This window comes from Botryllus schlosseri, chromosome 2, assembly GCF_051294905.1.
Source record: "Botryllus schlosseri isolate E-star chromosome 2, Bs_hap1, whole genome shotgun sequence".
In the NCBI taxonomy this organism is placed as follows: Eukaryota; Metazoa; Chordata; class Ascidiacea; order Stolidobranchia; family Styelidae; genus Botryllus; species Botryllus schlosseri.
The window spans coordinates 34,979,124-34,998,158 of record NC_137237.1 but is presented as its reverse complement, the minus strand read 5'-3'; the positions used below and the strand labels follow the sequence as shown (position 1 = coordinate 34,998,158).

Sequence of the window (19,035 nt, the reverse complement as noted above, 5' to 3'; positions counted from 1 at the left end):
AGGCCTACATCGACACATGTATTGATTTGAAGGGTGTCCTCGTGCGTGTACGTACCGGAGGTGGTCAAAGAGTCACCGTCGCTACTTGAATAGAAGTAAAAGTAACGCCGGAATTTCTACTCAAGTAGAAGTAGGAGAGGCGCTTCGCAAGTAAATAAGTAGGTAGGCTATTCCACGTCTATTTTTGCCTAACAAACTGAAAACTGTCAAGTAAAAGTAGTATAAAATTATAACTACTTAATTGGTAGTGCGAGTTGGAAAAATCTACTTGAACTACTTCAAAAAGTAGAAGTACTTCGTTACTGAACACCTCTGGTACGCACGTCTACTAGTAATCTATATGTCCCCATGCTCACGGATTTATTGTTATTTCACAGATGGTCGCGCAAAATTACGATTCGGTGTCTATAGTACTTGCGGTTACAAGCGTCCATTTTTGTCGCTTCATGTGTTTGGCTAGCAGCTTGCCTGTGTGGCCAACGTTGAAAGAATACTCGCTAGTTCTGCTTGTCACTGTTTATACTGATCGCTTTTAATGAAGGCAAAACATAAAAGCATAAAAAGCACAAAACACAAAGCATAAAAATTGATAGCAATATACCGACTATGTCATGAATTATAAGAAATTCTCGCGCTGTGCGCGATCAGGCGACACACCCACTAAACGGACACCAATCTAGATGACGAGTATCGGCAAAAAGCGTCTAGCACAAGGGGGTCTGGGGGGCGAAGCCCCCCATAAGCTTGATTTATCACCCTATGGGGGCCTGGTTGCGCAGTGCTGTCCATGGGCCTGCGCAGTGAGTTGGTGTGTTTGCGCAGACTCGTGAAAAATTAGAGGGAACATTGATCATGGCTCGAGGTTACCGTACCACCATTAGCACAGTAGGTCTCAAACACGACCCCCGAGACACCCTGGCCACGCCCTTGCAATTATGTACAATGCGGGGTTGTAATCAAGTCACAAGGCTCCGAGTCACAAGTCAATCTCACTTTTATAGTTTTGACTCGAGTCAAGTCGAGTCATTGTTAGTTCACCAACGAGTCAAGTCCCAGTCCAAGTCATTGAGCGGAGGGTCGATTCCGAGTCATGGTATTATGACTCGAGTCAGAGTCCAAGTCATTGCGTTGACTGCTCAGTAGGGTTGTTCAAAAATTACTTTTTTTTTCAAATTTCACTCGCTAATTGATGAAATTGTCAGGTTGCCTAAAAAATACGCTACAGACCAAATTCGGGTCAATTCCGGCCAGTAAAGGCCGTGCAATCTTAAATTGAAATTTCGACCATTTTTGAATTTATAGTATTTACGGTGGCGAATTTCGACACTTCGGTATGACCAAACATCGTGTTACAGGCGATAGAGGCCTGTGATAGAGTTTGGATGATGAAATTGCTAATGAATGAAAAATGAATATGACACTTATAAGCTGGAACTACATTGAAAGAACCCCGTGAAAACTATGGTGATACCTTGAGCATAACACCATGTCAACCTGTATGTTTCATTTGAATGTTTATGATTCACAATGAGCAGACAATGGGTCTTCTACAACGGTAGGCCTATAAAGTAGGCTATAAGCTATAGAATGTCAAATGATAATTTTCCCGGCAGTGCAAAATGTACGATACAAAGGAAATGACATTTTTTGAATGTTTTGCTACAATTTTGAACTAATTTTGAATGTTTTTGACATGTCAAAAAATTTGCCTAGTTATAAGCAGTTAAAACCCCTAGCACAGGACGCTGATGAGATGCACGAGTGCATCATAGCCTATACAGCAGGAGTCACCAGCTACTAAGAAATCATGAATGTATATCAGTCGGTGGTAAGCCTGGCATTGCATGCTAGTGCTCTAAACTCTGGTATGTGACTTGACACCGTGACTCTGAGTGAGTGTTCCAGATGTGCCAAAGTGAGGCGAGTGCTTTATTTGTTTTTGATGAAGTTCATGTCCGAAAAGGCTGATTCACATCAACAAGTTGAACCGAACATGCTTGCAACCTTCATAGCTGCTGCGCATGCACCACTGTACTTTTCCGGGCCATCAAGGGACCAAAAGTTTGCTGCAGCCTGGTGGACTTTGAGGTGGAGTTCATTTTGCAGTGTTACAATTTCAATTTCCAACCTTTCAGTATCCAGACTTGAGAAATATCATTAAACCTGACAGCAGCAACGATTACTGAAAGTTAGAAACATGGTACTAAACTGCGTTGACTGTTAGAGAAACAAGCTATGTGTCAAATTTCAAAAAATCAAAATTCGATCTATTTTAGGACAGCCTTGCGGGCCACTCATCTGGTCCTCGCGGGCTACCTGGAGCCCGTGGGCCCAGCGTTGATGACCCCTGATGCTCTACATCAGTGGTTCCCAACCTGTGGTCCGCGTACCACTAGTGGTACGCGAAGGTCTTCCAGGTGGTACGCGAGTAGATTTTTTTTCAATGAAGAGATTTTTAGTTCAGGTGGGGTTGATTTTGAGTTTTTTAAAGCCGTCGTCGTCGTGGGATGGTATGTCCGTGGTAAGGTACGTTTTTTTTTCTCACCACTGTGACATGTTGTGCCTACAAGACCGGTCTATTCTCTGTTGATCCATCCGACCTGCCTGTCGGGACTGGGGAGCAAGAGGAGCTCATATGAATCCAGGATGACCAGACACCAAAGACGAAAGTGTAGTGTCCTATATGGTGTGGACACAAGCAAATCTCAGAGCTCAGTGAAATTAGTTTCCGCCACATTTTCTATTTGGCAACAAAGGCAACCTTACGGCCATTTTTGACCGGCTTGTCGAGCGCTAAATTCGATAAAACGGGTATCAATGGAAAGCTGTTTCTGTACTGGTTACGAAAATATAAATTTTATTCTGTTCCTGGTCCTGGAATCCCGACAACCAGCCTCGAATTTTGCATTGTAACCGAGCTTTAACATTCTGACACAACAATTCTGTCTGGGAAAATGAGTGTGAAGCTAAGAAAGAAAAAGCCAGGCAGCATTGCTGCGTCACAATTCGAAACTCGATCACAATGCAAAATTCGAGGCAGGTTTTGGGGGGTTCTGGGACCAGGAGCAAACTAAAATTTGTATTTTCGTGTTCACTACAGCAGCAGCTTTCCATTGATACCCGCTTTATCCATTTTAGCGCTCGGCAAGCCGTTCAAAAATGACCGTAAAGTTGCCTTTGATCAAATGGAAAGTGTGACGACGACCAATTTCACTGAGCCGAGAAAGATATGCCTGTGTCCACACCATATAGGACACTATGCTGTGAGTCACGCATCGAACAGCTAGTGAAAAATAAACAAATGCAGCCATCGCCTTAAATTTCATTATGTTGTTCTCCTTGTCACTGGTGGTGATCGAATAAACAATGCCATGCATTCCATCAACCCTGGCTGATAATGCCTAGTTTAACAGAATTTTTGATTACACCTCGCATAGGTCAAATATGCGATTATGACATCAAAAATTGTGGAACATATGTAGGTGGTACGCGAGCACTGCATGAAGCCTCGAAATGGTACGTGGGTCGATAAAGGTTGGGAACCACTGCTCTACATGATGATATTTAGGATCCTTCAATTCAATTCTACGATGAATTCATGCTACTGTACAAAACTGTAAATAGGTCCGTGGACCACCTGAAAATGTTCCTGTCGTCTCAAACTAACTGTTACTGATTTATATAAATGGGGAATGCTCAATGAAATAATTGTTGAAATAATTTTTCAACCTTTTCAAATTAACGAAAGACTTGTCTCTCGCAATAACAGTGAACATGCCGTCATTAAAATTGTGCATACCAGAAATGTTGTCGGTCTGATCGTGACCAATCTCTGGGTGGTATGCCACGATCATCCGACACCGATCGGGCAACCGGCAGGCCTACTCGACTAATAAGCAGATACATCATTCCAAAGGTCACGTCGACTACGCTAGTGGGTTTCATTGCACTCATTATATGTAGCAACAGGTCACTGCTTCACAACACTATCAAAATTCTTATTACTAGCGGAGCCTTGATTATGTGTTCTGTCTCGTATTGAATCGTAGCCTACCTTCCAGTAGGTCACTATCCTCAATTGGGACACCGTATTGAATATAAAAGCGTTACACTCACCTTGTTTTGCCGGACTCGCTTCGCTTGCAATATTGGTAATGTTGTAAACGACCTTTCCCCAGTGATAATGTTCTCCAGCCAGGCCGCCAACATAGCTCTTTGCAAACTCCTGTTTGACATGTCCACCTTCAACCAAAGTTGTGGATCCTGAGAAACGCTTGATGATGTTACCGGGGGCCAGTTCTTAAGATACTATGGATTCTATTAATTGTTCGATATCTTTCGGTATCATATTTACACAAGGAGCGAAATGTGCTGTATTTAAATATAATTTTATATCTGCTTTATATGGATAATATCATCATGAATTTAAGTAGTTTGCGCTCAAATACCACATACATTAGCCTACTTATTGCATGCACCGGGTGATAATGTTGCAGCGACACTACAGATGTGATCTTGACCTCCTTCTGCCATAGTATTGGTAACGTTGTACTTATTAGCAAGCGTATATGACAACAATGAAAATACACATATCGGTTGCATTCTATAATGATCAAGACTATCAGTCATGAGCACTGAGCTATAAATTCCATCTACATTCGCGCAATGTGACGTGTCAACAGTCGCATGTCCACAAATTTGTAATACCTCATAATTAGACCGATTTTTTTTACTTAAAAACCTCATGTATGTAAATCAGGCGTTTTCGCACATAATATTAGAGTTGTAGCCTACTACTTATCTTCATTTCTGGTTGGAACTGTCACTCCTTACGAAGTGGTTCGGCCTGAAAAAACTTTCTAAAAACTGACAAATTTTTACAGGACAAAACTTCATTTGAACGAAATTCGGACGTATCGAGAATTCCAGCAGTTAGCCTACATCATGCATTGTGATACAAATTATGAAATTTGTTGCAGTACAACGAAATTAGCTTTCCAGCCTTCTCCCAGAAAGTGTTTGTCCTTACTAATTAGCTTTCCCAGAATGAAGAAGAACGTTCAACTGCAGCAATTGTTGGCTGGCAACACTAAAGTTGTGCGTTCACTGCTGGTGACATACCGTGTTGCTTCATTCTACGCTTCTTGATATAAGAACCAATGCCCACGCAGTCTTGCTTCAGCCAAGTAGCTTGCAAAGAATGGAGAAAGAATGTGAACAGCAGTAGTTATCGGCTGGCAACACTGAAGCTGTGCGTACGCAGCTGGTGACACACCGTGTTTCTCCATTCTGACAACTTTTTTGTCGCTTTTATTTGACAATTTCAGCATTTCGAGTAGCAAACCGGAATCAATAGCTCTACCGTACCTACAGTTGCCGCAAATCAGTTAGGATATTGCGGTACGTGAAGCACAACACCATGTCAGTCTATGTCTAGTAGTGCGGAGCATGGACCAGAGCCGGATATCCGGCCGGATTTTTTCAATTTTGGCCGGACCAGATCGGAGCCGGATCATTACTTTTTCTGATACGGCCGAAGCCGGATCCGAGCCGCACCAGTACTTTTTAGATAAGGCCAGAATCTTTATGGATAAGCATGACGTTTGTAACTTAGTAATAACCAACCAACCACACGCAAGTAACCGCCAAGCCAGTGCGAAAATAAGCGAGCCATATTTATAAATTCACGGAACCACCGTACCGTGTTGGGCCGGATTTTTTCATTTTTGGCCGAATCTCGAGTAGTATATATTAGAGCGATATGAGCGCATTTAAGCTTTTTTAATAAAGAAACTAATTTATCTAATATAATAAAGAAACAAAGGATAACGGGCTTACGCGTATTGCAGAAATGTCGAGGGTGCTTCCCCCCGTGATCGATTGCTGCAAGCGATCTGATCGATAAATTATGTGGCTGACTGGGCTGATTTCCGATTCAAATGAGTTTGGTTTGGTGTAATTGTATTTCTGGCGTCATTTTCGAGGCTGTAAAATTGCGTGACTCGCTATTGGACCACGAGTCGATTGTTGAATTGTCCTGTCTGTTGATTTCAAAACTCGGCTGACCTATCGTACCGCGATTTCTGGTTCAATTGAGTATGGTTGCTATTTGCGTGTAATCAAAACTGGTTTGCGGTGAATAAAGTAATCAAAACTGGCTTGCGATGAATAGAGCATTATTATCAGGCGAATATTCCCAAGGTTATTGTATTCTTTGCTGTAATTTTCCACGTATGATCATCGAATCTTTCTGGATCTCTATGATGTGTACTACGACGAAACAAAAAAGTTCTCCCGCTGTGACTCGGCATGTAATCGTGGGTTGGTTGATCCAATTTCTCTTGAATGTGATGGGGTGAGGGAAAATTTGCCCATTGATCATCACATCTGTGAAGTGAACGCTCCACTGGTATCATTTTCAAGGCTGCTTGCAAAATTACGTAACTCCCTATCGGGCGATGAGTGGATTCCTAAGCTAGAAATTTTCCTGCCTGGCGATTTAAAACTCGGCTGTCCTATCATGTCGATCAATGCTTTCCGGTTCACTTGAGTAGGGCTGCTATCTGCGTATAATCAAAACTCGTCTGCCTTGAATTAAACTCAGTCGAATTTATTTTCAGGCAAATATTCTCAAGGTTAGTGTATTCTTTGCTGTAATTTTCCGCGTAGGACATCCCATCTTTCTGGATCTCTATGGTGTGTAACCTGACGAAACGGAAAAGTTCGCCTGGCGTGACTCAGCGTGTCAGCGTGTAATGGCGGGTTGATTGACTGATGGGTATATGATGACAACTTATGCTTTGTTTCAAGCGTATGGTCAAGGTCACACGAATCGATGTAAAGTCCCGTTTGGTTGAATTGCCGTTCTTCGATGGGGGTGGGGGACGGTTGGCTATTTTTAAGGGTTACATCCAAAATTACTACCGTAACCCACTGTCAGTCAGGTGCAGAGACGAGCGGATATAAAACTTTGATATTATGAAACCATCTTGTTCCGGCTTATATTTTAAAACTCAACTGGCGTATGATTTCTCTTGGATCTCTCGATCAAGGATTTCCTGTTCAATCGAGTGTGACTGCAAGCTATCTGTGTAGTGCACGCGTTATAATATCAAACTCGTTTGTGTCATTGAGTTCATGGTATATCACATTGATATGATTGTAAGCAGACAGTTTCGAATAACCATATGGGGTTCGATTGAAAACTGCTTTAATTATCACAAAGAAGCTGAGATAAATCCATTGCTGTTGCTACTTGCTAGCCGCCATTTTCAAGCGGTTGTTGACGACGTTCAAAGCTACTTGCCGCAGCTTAGGACAGTGGATGGCGTGTGTGCTAGCAGCGAGCCTCGTATACGGTACAAACGAGCGTGAATTTGGATGGAAAAGCAACGCATTGGAGGATCTTTACTGGATTACTTTCGGATTTACGTTTATCCGGACCCGGATTTTTGGATTTTACATGCTACTCGCGAAATAATTTCGCTGGCAGGTGATGCCCATGAATCAGCCGTGTTCGATCAACCGTGTTGCAATGATATCAGTCGGAGTTTAAAATACGCGTTTGGAGTAATTTCATCAAAGTATAGTCATTTTCTTCTGACTCGTGACTCTTCCATCGATGTGGTTCCTGTATCGAGTGAGCCTCGTATACGGTACAAACGAGCGTGATTTCGGATGGAAAAGCAACGCATTGGAGGATCTTTACTGGATTACTTCAGGATTTACTTTTATCCGGACCCGGATTTGTGGATTTTACATGCTACTCGTCAAATAATTTCGCTGGTAAATGATGTCCATTGTCCATGAATCAGCCGTGGTCGATCAAGCATGATGCGATGATGTCAGTCAGAGTTTGAAATACTCGTTTGTATTAATTACATCAATGTAGTCATTTTTCTTGTGACTCGTGACTCTCGCACCGATGTGGTTCCTGTATCGAGAACTACGATACTCGATTCCATTGTACGCCGACGAATCGGGGCTCGCATACTGCGTGAATTTGGATGGGAGTTCAGCGCATTGGATGATTTTTACTGGATTACATTTGGATTTACGCTTATCCGGAACCGGATTTTTTTAAATTTCACATGCTACTCGCGGAATAATTGAGCTGGCAAGTGTTGGCCATAAATCAGCCGTGATCGATCGAGCGTGATACGATGATGTCAGTGGGGGTTTAAAATACTCGTGTGGATTAATTACATCAATGTAGTCATTTTCTTCGGACTCGTGACTCTTGCATCGATATGGCTCCTGTATTGAGAACTACGATACTTGATTCCATTGTACGCTGACGTATCGGGAAAGTTCGGCCCGTTTCGTAGGATACCGGTGGAATAATTTCGCTGAAACACGAGTTTGGGAATATTTGGCGGTATATTTAAGTAGTAAAAGACTTATATCCAGTTCAACTCACGTTTTTCTGAACTCTGTTTGGATGCTGTAATTCAGTGGTTCCCAACCTTTTTCCACCCACGAACCATTTCGAGTTTTATGCAGTGCTCGCGTACCACTTACATAAGCTACGCGTGCCGAAGGCGGTCCAAAAATGTTTCCAACATTTATGACGTCATAATCACGCCACAAAATTGGTAACAAAAGTACAAGGATATGTAAATGTTGTAGTGGTTAGGGGTGTTGAAACTGAACTATGGTATCTGACTCCTCATAATAACCATTATCGCACACATATATTTAATGCTTGTTATATTATTAACACTCTCAACAGTTACCGAGTTGCGTCGTTGCGTTTTCTCAGTTAAATACAGAATCTACTCGCGTACCACCTGGAAGACATTCGCGTAGCAATAGAGGTACGCGTACCACAGGTTGGGAATCACTGCTGTAATTGAATGCCTCGCCTTCATATGACAGTAATTTCCCTCATTTTAAACAGATTCTAGTCCTACCTTACAAACATTTTATCAATATTTTTAATAAGTTTCTCTAGATTCTCGCGGGCCGCACAGAACGGTGTTACGGGCCGCACGCGGCCCGCGGGCCGTAGTTTGCCCACCCCTGAGATAGGTGATCCCTTATGTGAACCAGACTGGGATTTCGTGCGAGTTGGTAGAGGACAATAGCTCATTGTAGGTTGCCGCTAGGTATTTATGTGTTGCAGTTAGTTTTTCTAGCCAAAAGTTTTTGATCTGGTCAGGACCAGCTGCTTCCCAGTTCAGTGAACTTTTTAGGGCCTCTTTGATTTCTTGTTTTGTGATTTTTGACCAGTGTTGTTCTGGTGTTTGTAGGTGGTCAGTGTGGAGGTCTTTTATGCAATTTGCATTTGAGTTGTGCAATATTTTGGTTTCCCATATTTTCCCATGATTCCACATCTGCAGTGGCTGGCATTGTGCTGTTGATAATTTTGTGGTTTGACTTCTGTTTCATCATTCTGAAAAATTGGCCAGGATTGCGAGCAAATAACAAGTTTTGGCGGTATTGTGTTTCTCGTTTTTTATATCATTTCAATCGTTGCTTCGGCTAATATTCTCATTTTTAATTCTTCTTACAACATTGTCCCATATTATGTTGACTGCAGTTTGGTTTGGTGCTCCAGATCTATTCGTTTAACTTTATTTTTTAATTTGCCGGAAACATTTTCTTAGAGTATCGCAACATCACACCTTAGTTTTTCGATCTTGTTTTCAATTCTACGTTGCCAAGCTGTCGTATGGCTTCCCTTTTTTGTTGACAGGACTTGGTATTTTGCAATGCCTTTCTTAGATAACTGCTGCAGTGCTGTATATGAGGTTGTTGATTGTTGTCAAGAGACAGTGTGGCCTTTCTCCTTGTTTTTCATTTAGAATTGCAGCAAGTATGGTTTCTGTCAAAATTTTGTTCGCTGCTACAATATCAGTTTTCAGTTTCTTTGTAATTTGTAGGTCAGGAAAATTCACTCTGTCATTTATATCCAATGTGAAGTTCATTCGGTCGATGATTTGATTTTTGGTCTCCAATTCTAATTCTAATTCCGTGTCCATATCATTATCGTTAAGTGTTGTTGGTTCATTCGGATGTCCGATGTTTTTTTTTCTGTTTTGTGGTGTTTAAGGTGTTTGCCGACTACTACGGTAATTTACACCAGGCCGATATTCTTCATTCTGTACCGTAACTGCCGACTTTAAGCACAGCCCACCTCTAGGCTTTTCGTAAGACACCGCTTGCGCGGATAAGGGGCGAAGAGGAGCCTAGGTAAACCTCCAGCACTAAGGTATCGGGATTCTGAAGACGACCTCGGTCGGACTCGAACCCGCACCCATTGGTGTTGCTGCCGCGGATTATACCACTGCGCTATCTCGCCACGCATGGCGTTTTGTAATTCTACTTATATGTCAAGTAGCGGTTGCGGATTCAGTTCATCTTGGCTGAATTGATTTTCTAGTGCCTCAGAATTTACTATGTTTTCGTTACAAATTTCGATCTCAATTTCTGCGAGTTCTTCTTCTGATAAGTTTTTGATTACACAGTGTTTCATATTTGCCAGGGTGTTGGCAGTCATGGTTGGAGAGCTGTTTGTTCTCTCTTTCCATTTTTGAGAAGTTACTACGGTTACTCCTGCCGAGTTTTCAAGTTTGGCTAAGAAGTAACATCTCATTATTTATTTATACTCTTCTTTACTCCATCTGTGTCTCTTCTTTTTTTCTTTCGCAGCAGAGGTGTTTTGTGAGCCACAGTTCGGTGTTGCACAGGCGCCATGTTGAGAAATATCTCCTCTTCGGTGTTCCTGTCTGGTCGGAGTTGACTAGAGTAGCGTAAGTACCATGTGGTGATATGCTAATATAATAAATAAACAAATACACCGGAAATCAGAAAAGCTGCATTTCGGAAGTCACAAACGCTGCATTTTGAGCTGCCTGGTGGTCTAGAATCGGCCTATCGGAAATCAGAAAAGCTGCATTTTGACCTGTGGGATACCCTAAAAGCGTCCTATATCGTTCCGCAAAATATAATAAATAAGCCAACACAGGAAATTCAGAAACGCGGCGCGTTGTGCATTTCATCGCAAGCGGATTTTGAAACAGATGTTTGATCGCGCTCGACCTATATTCCGTGCGACAAATGACTCTGGTATCCTGTCCGCTCACATCCTGAATTGTTTCCCGTGAAAACAGCTGGTTGGATGTTTTGTGTCGCTACAGTATACTGAACTTATCGTAATATGGTATCGAGTATTACACTAGTCCGGTCAGTGCTATTACATTCAGCAGTATTCAGTTTTCAGTATTCAGCAGCGACAGGAAAATATCACTTATTTCTGCTCTAACCCTAATCCTTTGCGAAGTTTACGCTTATTCAAAAAAGGTGTGAAATAATTGTAAAATCCTACGGTCGCTCACAGGATAATGCTTCAGACATAGCGATCTCTCACTCACTGCACAACCGAAGTTGAATCGTATCGGAACGCGTAAATTTGTCACCTTGACATCAAGATTCGAACACCAACAACATGGTGCTTTATGTTTCAACTCTAATCCTTTGTGAGTTAATGTTTTTCGCGACCAAACTCACTACACAAGTGAAGCTGAATTGTATCCAAATATGTTAATTTACCGCCTTGACATCAGGATAATAGTATTCAAAGTCTGTAAACATGGTAATGTCTTATATCAATAATATTAAGAATGTTTATATGGCGTGTTTGTCGGATTATTCACACAATGATTTGAAACAGAACGTCGAAACTTACAACTTTATCATTGGTCTATAATTATTTTTTGTTGCAACTGAGTTTAGGGAAATGAAAGTGCTAGTACATCCCGACGTTTTAATATCTTACCACACTCAAAGGACTTATTCACAAACAACATTTACAAGTCACAAATCCGATTTTGACTTACTCGATTATATCACTACAACTTGTAAACTTGAATAATTCATCCTGGTTGTATTCATATGACCGGTCTTTTTTATTTTACGACTTGACATAAACATATTATGTTTCGAGTACACAAGATTTGATTACCCGGTCAATCGCAGAAGAGAATTAATTTATCGCAAGTGAATAGGTATATCACAGTGTAAAAAATATCGGAATGTCAGCAACTCTTACGGGTATAGTTATTACCACATTACCTAATTTATTCGGCTAACTCGTCATGATCATTCTTGAAATCAACGCAAACCTGACTTGAGTTAACCACAAAACAGCATCAATTTTTAAATTCTGCTTGTAACTGTTGGATTATTCGCATTCGTCGATAGAGAATAATATTGAACTCGTAAGTATGCTATTTCAACGAACTTTCGTTTTATTCCAACCGCGAAAAATAACGTCTAATCGTAAGATTTGAATCAAATCACACATTTGTTTGATGATAACACACATACAATAAAAACCTTATCGTGATTTTGTAAACTGGTCATACTAATCAATGCATTTGTCAATATTAAAATACAAGTCGTCAGACCCTTTTGTTTAAAGTATCATTTTGTAAACTGGTCATGCTAATCAATATATTTGTCAATATCAAAATACAAGTCGTCAGGCCCTTTTGTTTAAAGTATCATTTTGTAAACTGAACATGCAAATCAACGCATTTGTCAATATTAAAATACAAGTCATCAGACTCTTTTGTTTAAAGTATCATTTCAAATTGTAGAAATAGATTTGTTGTTGTCTATGTCATTCATACAAAATTACATTTCTGCGAGACCGAGGCAAAGTATTTCTAATCTGAATAAAGCAAATCATTCATCTTCGACTTGTGGTCTTGAATCACATTCGACAATTCATCACGAATGCGTTGTAACGAAGTTACGAGAAAGTTGCACAGCAAAATTTTTGAAAACAGTGTGTTATTACCATCTCCATTTGTGAATCTACCTAACACAATCGTGAATCGATGTTTCCAAGTACACCGCAGCGTATTAAACTCGCTAGAGTTGTCAATGGAAAATTACGTATGTGTTCGAATTTCGTAATGAAATATTCTTGATTAGGAATTCTTCTATTACTCACCACTGTCTGTATTATAGAATGCTATAATGTGCTTACCAGCTAAGATTTTACAAATCGGTCAGTTGTAATAGCCATGGTCAAATGTAAAGCAACAATATCGTTAATGTTGAATTTACAGACCAACACAAAACATATTTTAATAATTTTCGTTGGCGAGTCGTTATTGATACATTTAACAATCGGTTCAATATTTTATTGTTAGAGTGTGTGGTGAGAATTGAAACACTTACGTGCATTTCCGGATTTTAAGATATCACACTATGCGAATTGACATACCGCCAGTGTTGCCACTCTAGTTTCCAGGAAAAACACAAGATTATGTCGTGAAAAAACACTAGATTGGCGAAAAAACACTAGATTAGTAAATTGCTGGAAAAATTTGCCGTTGCCAAGTAATCATGATGACCAAGGTACAAATCCATAGATAAGAAGTGTTCCGCACATGAATTCGATACATATGCATGATATACTGCATGATTATTCGACGATAATTAATGAAACGAATTGATAATACTGCATAATTATTCGACGAAAATTAATGAAATGAATTCAATAGCGCAAAAATAATCAAATATTGTCGCTTTCGAATTTTACGGGGTCATAAAAATTTATCATTCGATTGTACACCATCCATCAAACATGCGTATCTTTTGTGTGGCATCTTGCTCACTACCGTATCCGTATCCGTATCCGTATCCGTACCCTACCCGCGGGCCGTATGTTGCCCACCCCTGTGTAATATCAAAAGGTCGTAGCCTGCGTTGCGTAGGGTATCTGGCTAGCAGTATAGGTAGTATATTACGCTCCACAACTGTAACACCAATCAATTCATCGGCGATTGAACATTTATATTACAGGGGCCAATTTATTCAACTGGAATATGGTATTCGCGCTATGCTAGATTTTATGGGAATGGGCCTTCTGCTTTTAATATAGGTACCATCAGAAATTGTGTTTTAAATGAAGAGGGGCTACCTACGAGAAATCTTATTGGAAGCACGAGGAGGCAAGATCTAACGCTGATTTAATTTGACTTAGGCATTGACAGTAACAGTAGCCTACTTATCACAACTATATAAAAACCAGGATTAGCCTACACCGCTCAACTGCTCTGATATCAGATCAATCTTCAGTAGATTTCAAAATATTCTACATAAAATTGTGGCACGTCAAAGGTCCACTAGCTGCAATATTATAAACCGACAGTTTGACGATGTCATGATGCACCCTCTCGCCTGATGTCTATATAACTCATTATATTAACAAATTATGCCCGGCATAAAAATAATTTTACTAAAATATTTGAAAATGTGATTTTTTTCCGTGTAAAGCCTGAGTAATACAATAGTAAATTACATTTTCACGATGTTAGTGGAATGCCCGTCTGCAAGCTCCCGTCAAATAAGGCCTACTTGGAAATTATACATTGAATATCCCTATTATTGATGCTGCGGCCCGCGGCGTTATCAAAACTAGGAAATTGGCCCTCGAGCACATTTGAGTTTGAGACCTCTGCATTAAAGCGTCACAGTCACAACCTAATTGAAACCACGCGTCTATTTTCTGTGTTCTATCACAAGCTATCACGATATTGACTATTAGATTTTCTCCACCAACCTCGAAGCATATGTGCAATCTATCATTTTCATCGAACACACAACTCAACAAGAGTATTTACTAGTTACTACCAATATTCTGATTTTGTTGTACATATAGCTAATAATTATTATATTATTGATAATATTATAAAATAAATATCATCGAGATCTGTTTGTGATTTTAGTGTGTATTGCTTACCCAGCAGCCCCATAATAAAATTAAACAGAATTGACATAATGCATAAAGAGTTGAAACGTTTCGATTCGATTTACGTGCGATATTCGGTGGGGTTTCAAAAAACGAGTCATGCAACGACATTTCCGAAAATGTCCACCTCTTTTGCGTTGCTCGAGACCGAACGTGTAATATACACATTCGCATTTGGATAACGATCTTGTTTCATCATATGTATGATATGTTCAGTGTTCGCGCCCTCGCGATGATGCAAATCAATACTGTGTATGAGACGTGCAAATCTTTCTCACTTCTGATAGTGCACTAACGGCAACCATAGTCGGTGTGAAGCGACAGCGGTGAACAAGTCCCACGATTGTGCTAACCTTCTGTAGAGTCACATATTGCATTTCCATAAGCATATTTCAAAATACGATTTTCATTTGGCGATCATATTCTTGTAACCATACACAACCGACAATTCGGTATTTTGGCATTGATTGCTGTCAGTTTCAGATTAATTATCCAAGGAACAGTCCCAAAAAATATACACCAAATCGATTTCAGTACATTTGTGTAACCACATAGTCTATTAGTTGTTCTAGGGAGCATCGCATCAGAATTATCGGTCACCAGCAAGCAATAACAATGTGATGTTGTACACCGACATAATGTTTTAGAAATATGGCGAATAATACACGTTTCTATACGTGGATCATGTACTTGTTCGGATTCGTGCTTTGAATTTATTTTCCAGCATCAATATGTCTGAAGTAACAATTTTGTAACCAGGTTGATACTTGGGTAACGGTAACGATCTTCGAAAATGGATGAATTCATGCTCACCATCGTGCTAGCAATTCGGGTTGTATGCTTGTGAGTTTTCCTGGTAGCACCATAGTGTCCTATATGGTGTCGACACAGGCAAATCTCACGCCTCAGTGAAACTGTATCACGTCACAATTTCCATTCGGCTACAGGCAATTTGACGGTCATTTTTGACCGGCTTGCCGAGCATTAAATTTGGTAAAACGGGTATCAATCGAAAGCTGACTCTCCACTGATTACGAAAATATAATCAACAATGGTGTCTGGCTCTTTTTCTCTCTCGTTTCGCCAGACAGCATTGTTACGTCCTGAGCTACTCTCTCATTTCGCCAGACAGCATTGTTGCGTGTCAATGCCAATCTCCATAACAATGAAAAATTCGAGGCTGATTGTGGGAGTTCCAGGGACACGAGCGGAATAAAACTTATATTTTCGTAATCAGTGGAGAGTCAGCTTTCGATTGATACCCGTTCCACCAAATTTAATGCTCGGCAAGTCGGTCAAAAATGACTGTCAAATTGCCTGTAGGCAAATGGAAATTGTGACGTGATACAATTTCACTGAGGCGTGAGATTTGCCTGTGTCGACACCATATAGGACACTATGGTAGCACTATACAGATTATAGGTATCAAGTATATGATGTGTTATTCACTATTGTTCAACGCATATCGATCACAATCATTCAAAATCGGATAACCAATATGAGAAAGTTTGTAAATATATTCACTCTGAATCGATAAACCAGAACTAAAGATCAATATTCAAAATAAACATGTTCATTCATAACCCGTGTTTGCTTCCATGAAAAATACCAATGCATATACCTTCAAACATATCAATTTACTCACGTTTTCTTAGCCATACCAAGTATTTGTGTAAATGAGGCGTATGACATTACATGCAATGTGTCGTTGTACAAATATTGAGAAATAATGCAGGTTTTGATCCATAGGTTGTTTCTTGCTGTACATTTATTATGGCTTCCATGTGCCATCAACCAGAGATGATATATATGATAAAGCGGTCAAGCACGAGTGATGCGGTCATGCACAGTTGGGTAAGGCATGACGTCATACCTTGCTACTTTACAGGGAAGCATCATCATAATACATACAATAACCCACGTAACATCCCCTTCTCAAAACATCACAAAATAATAGAAAACGAAGCGAACCGATTAACGATATAAATTACGAATCAAGTTGTAACATAGTCTTGCCAGTATGCTGGTCGAATTACTGTACGGCTTGGTCTGCTGCTACTGGAACCAGATAACGACCCATTAGTGTCGCTGTTCACTACTGCTGGTCTGGCAATCGAAATGTCGTCGAAGTCAAATGCAACATGCGGGCGAGTTACAGTAGTTCGAATAAACTTTCTGTTGCGTCGGTAGATCGTTCCATCTGTCGCCTTAACAATGTACGATCGATCATTCAGTTGCTTAATCACCACCGCTTCGAGCCACAAGCCATTTTCTGTCCTTTTGAATCGAACCTGTTGACCAGGACTCAACAGGGCGAGGTCTTTTACACCACGATTGTAATACTTTGCCTGTTTTCTTTTCCGATCCATAAGCGATGGAATGACATCAGAAACAATTTTCGGCTCAAGCAGTTTAGTTGCTATTGGTAACAAGGTCTTGGTGCGTCTTCCAAATAGCCTCTGTGCTGGAGAGCCAGGAACAGTCTCGCCTGGAGTGTTCCTCCAATCCAACAGTACAATATTTATGTCTTTTTTGTCAGTTGTCGCTTTACGAAGTAACGATTTGAAGATTTTGACAGCTGATTCCGCCTTTCCGTTCGATTGGCTGTGTCCTGGAGAGCTGGTCACATGTTCAAACTCATATTCCTTTGCAAATGCCTCGAAGTCATGAGCAGCATAGCATGCAGGGCTTTGGAGCAGCCGGCTCCGGAGCTCTCTTCTATCATACATTAGCTCCGGCTCCAGCTCCGGAGCCGCATTATAATCACTGCTCCGGCTCCAGTTCCGGCTCCGGCTCTGAAATTATCGAATGGTCCTGTCTATATCAGGGTTGGCCCGCAAATGTGGCCCGCGAGAGGGTTTTGCGTGGCCCGCGATGTAATGTCCTATTATATTCTCGAAAATGAATTGCTCAGATTGTGAACTTGCAATGCCAACCAAAAATTACAATTCTGGCTGCGACACTTGAGATGTTGATGACTAAAATATCAGTTCCGACGCATTGGCAGATCCAGGGTCCAGTCACATTTTCAGTAAATCGTCGTACATTACAATAAACTAAAATATTAGCGAAATTTTTCTTCACGCTTCGCGTGTTTAATTGTCACACGATTTCTTGCTTGGTATAGCCTACCCCCTGCTGAAAATGAAAAAAACGCCTAATTTACCCGATTGAGTCTAACTGTATTCGCAATTAAGGAAGAAAGTCTTTTCGCGTTTGCGCTCGCATAAAATCGTCGACGGTGAAATGTAAGCACAAAATGATTGTCGCAAGTTATCGGAGACCTTCGATATCGATGTGTCCAGACGCCGAATAGTCGTGTCCTTGCAAACTGAGCCTAGCGGGTGGTATACAATAGACCCGCAATACTCACCTAGTTAATTTATAAACTTAGAAAATTTTACCCGCTTGGCGTGGCTCGTGGGCCGCGCACTCGTCCGTCAATTGCATGTGCCCCTTTAGCCGAAAAGGTTGACCATTCCTGGTCTATATAGATTGCTAATCTACTAATAAGTTAGTTATCAATAGTAATCTAGAGTCCGTCAGCCGTCAGTAACATCCGATGTAGCAACAAAGACATATAGGTGCCGCCGTGCCGGCTTGTGACTTCATACTGAATACTTGTCAATTGTCGACAACATCATAGTTGCACTAGAACGCAATTTACTCCATGCCATTGCTGTGCACAGCATTAAAATTCAGGCCTGGTGTTCAATTATGATAAATCAGCAGATGTGGTTGTTGCATATATAATAGCATCTTATGAAATAGGTCGGAGCCGGAGCTACTCCTCAAATAACGGGCTCCAGCTCCGGCTCCGGCTCCAGCTAAATATAATGTAGAGCTCCGGCTCCAGCTCCGGTAAAAATGCACGGCTCCGGGGCTCCGGCTCCGGGCTCCGGCTCCGGCTCCAAAGCCCTGATAGCATGGACCATTGTCAGTAATCAATTTCTCGCAGATTCCATGACGTGCCATATGTGATTTTAAGCGGCGAATAACTGCTGTAGAAGTCTGTGAGGTTAGTCGATCTACCTCAAAATAATCCGAGTAGTGATCAACTGTAATCAAATAATGTTGTCCGTCAGATTCACATAAATCGCTACTGATTATTTGCCAAGGACGTCCTGGTACCGGATGTGAAATCAGACTTTCCTTCTGTTGGTTGGGTTGGTGTAAGCCACATGTGGAACAGCTTGATACGAAGTCCGTAATATCGTTAACCATGTTGGGCCAATACAAACATTCACAAGCCCGGCGTACACAACCTT

General features: G+C 40.9%; 2 protein-coding genes across 2 annotated transcripts in view; both read right to left on the bottom strand.

Annotated features, from left to right (window-relative positions):
- LOC145458756 (rhodopsin-like) overlaps positions 1-19,035 on the bottom strand; it is a 321,540-nt gene that overhangs the window by 211,732 nt on the left and 90,773 nt on the right. The window lies entirely within an intron of this gene.
- The window catches only part of LOC145458423 (uncharacterized), a 98,825-nt gene that overhangs the window by 40,497 nt on the left and 39,293 nt on the right, over positions 1-19,035 (bottom strand). Inside the window, exon 3 of the mRNA XM_080336790.1 lies at positions 4,117-4,263. The gene's annotated coding sequence lies outside the window, so the exon portion shown is untranslated. The remainder of the gene's footprint in view (positions 1-4,116; positions 4,264-19,035) is intronic.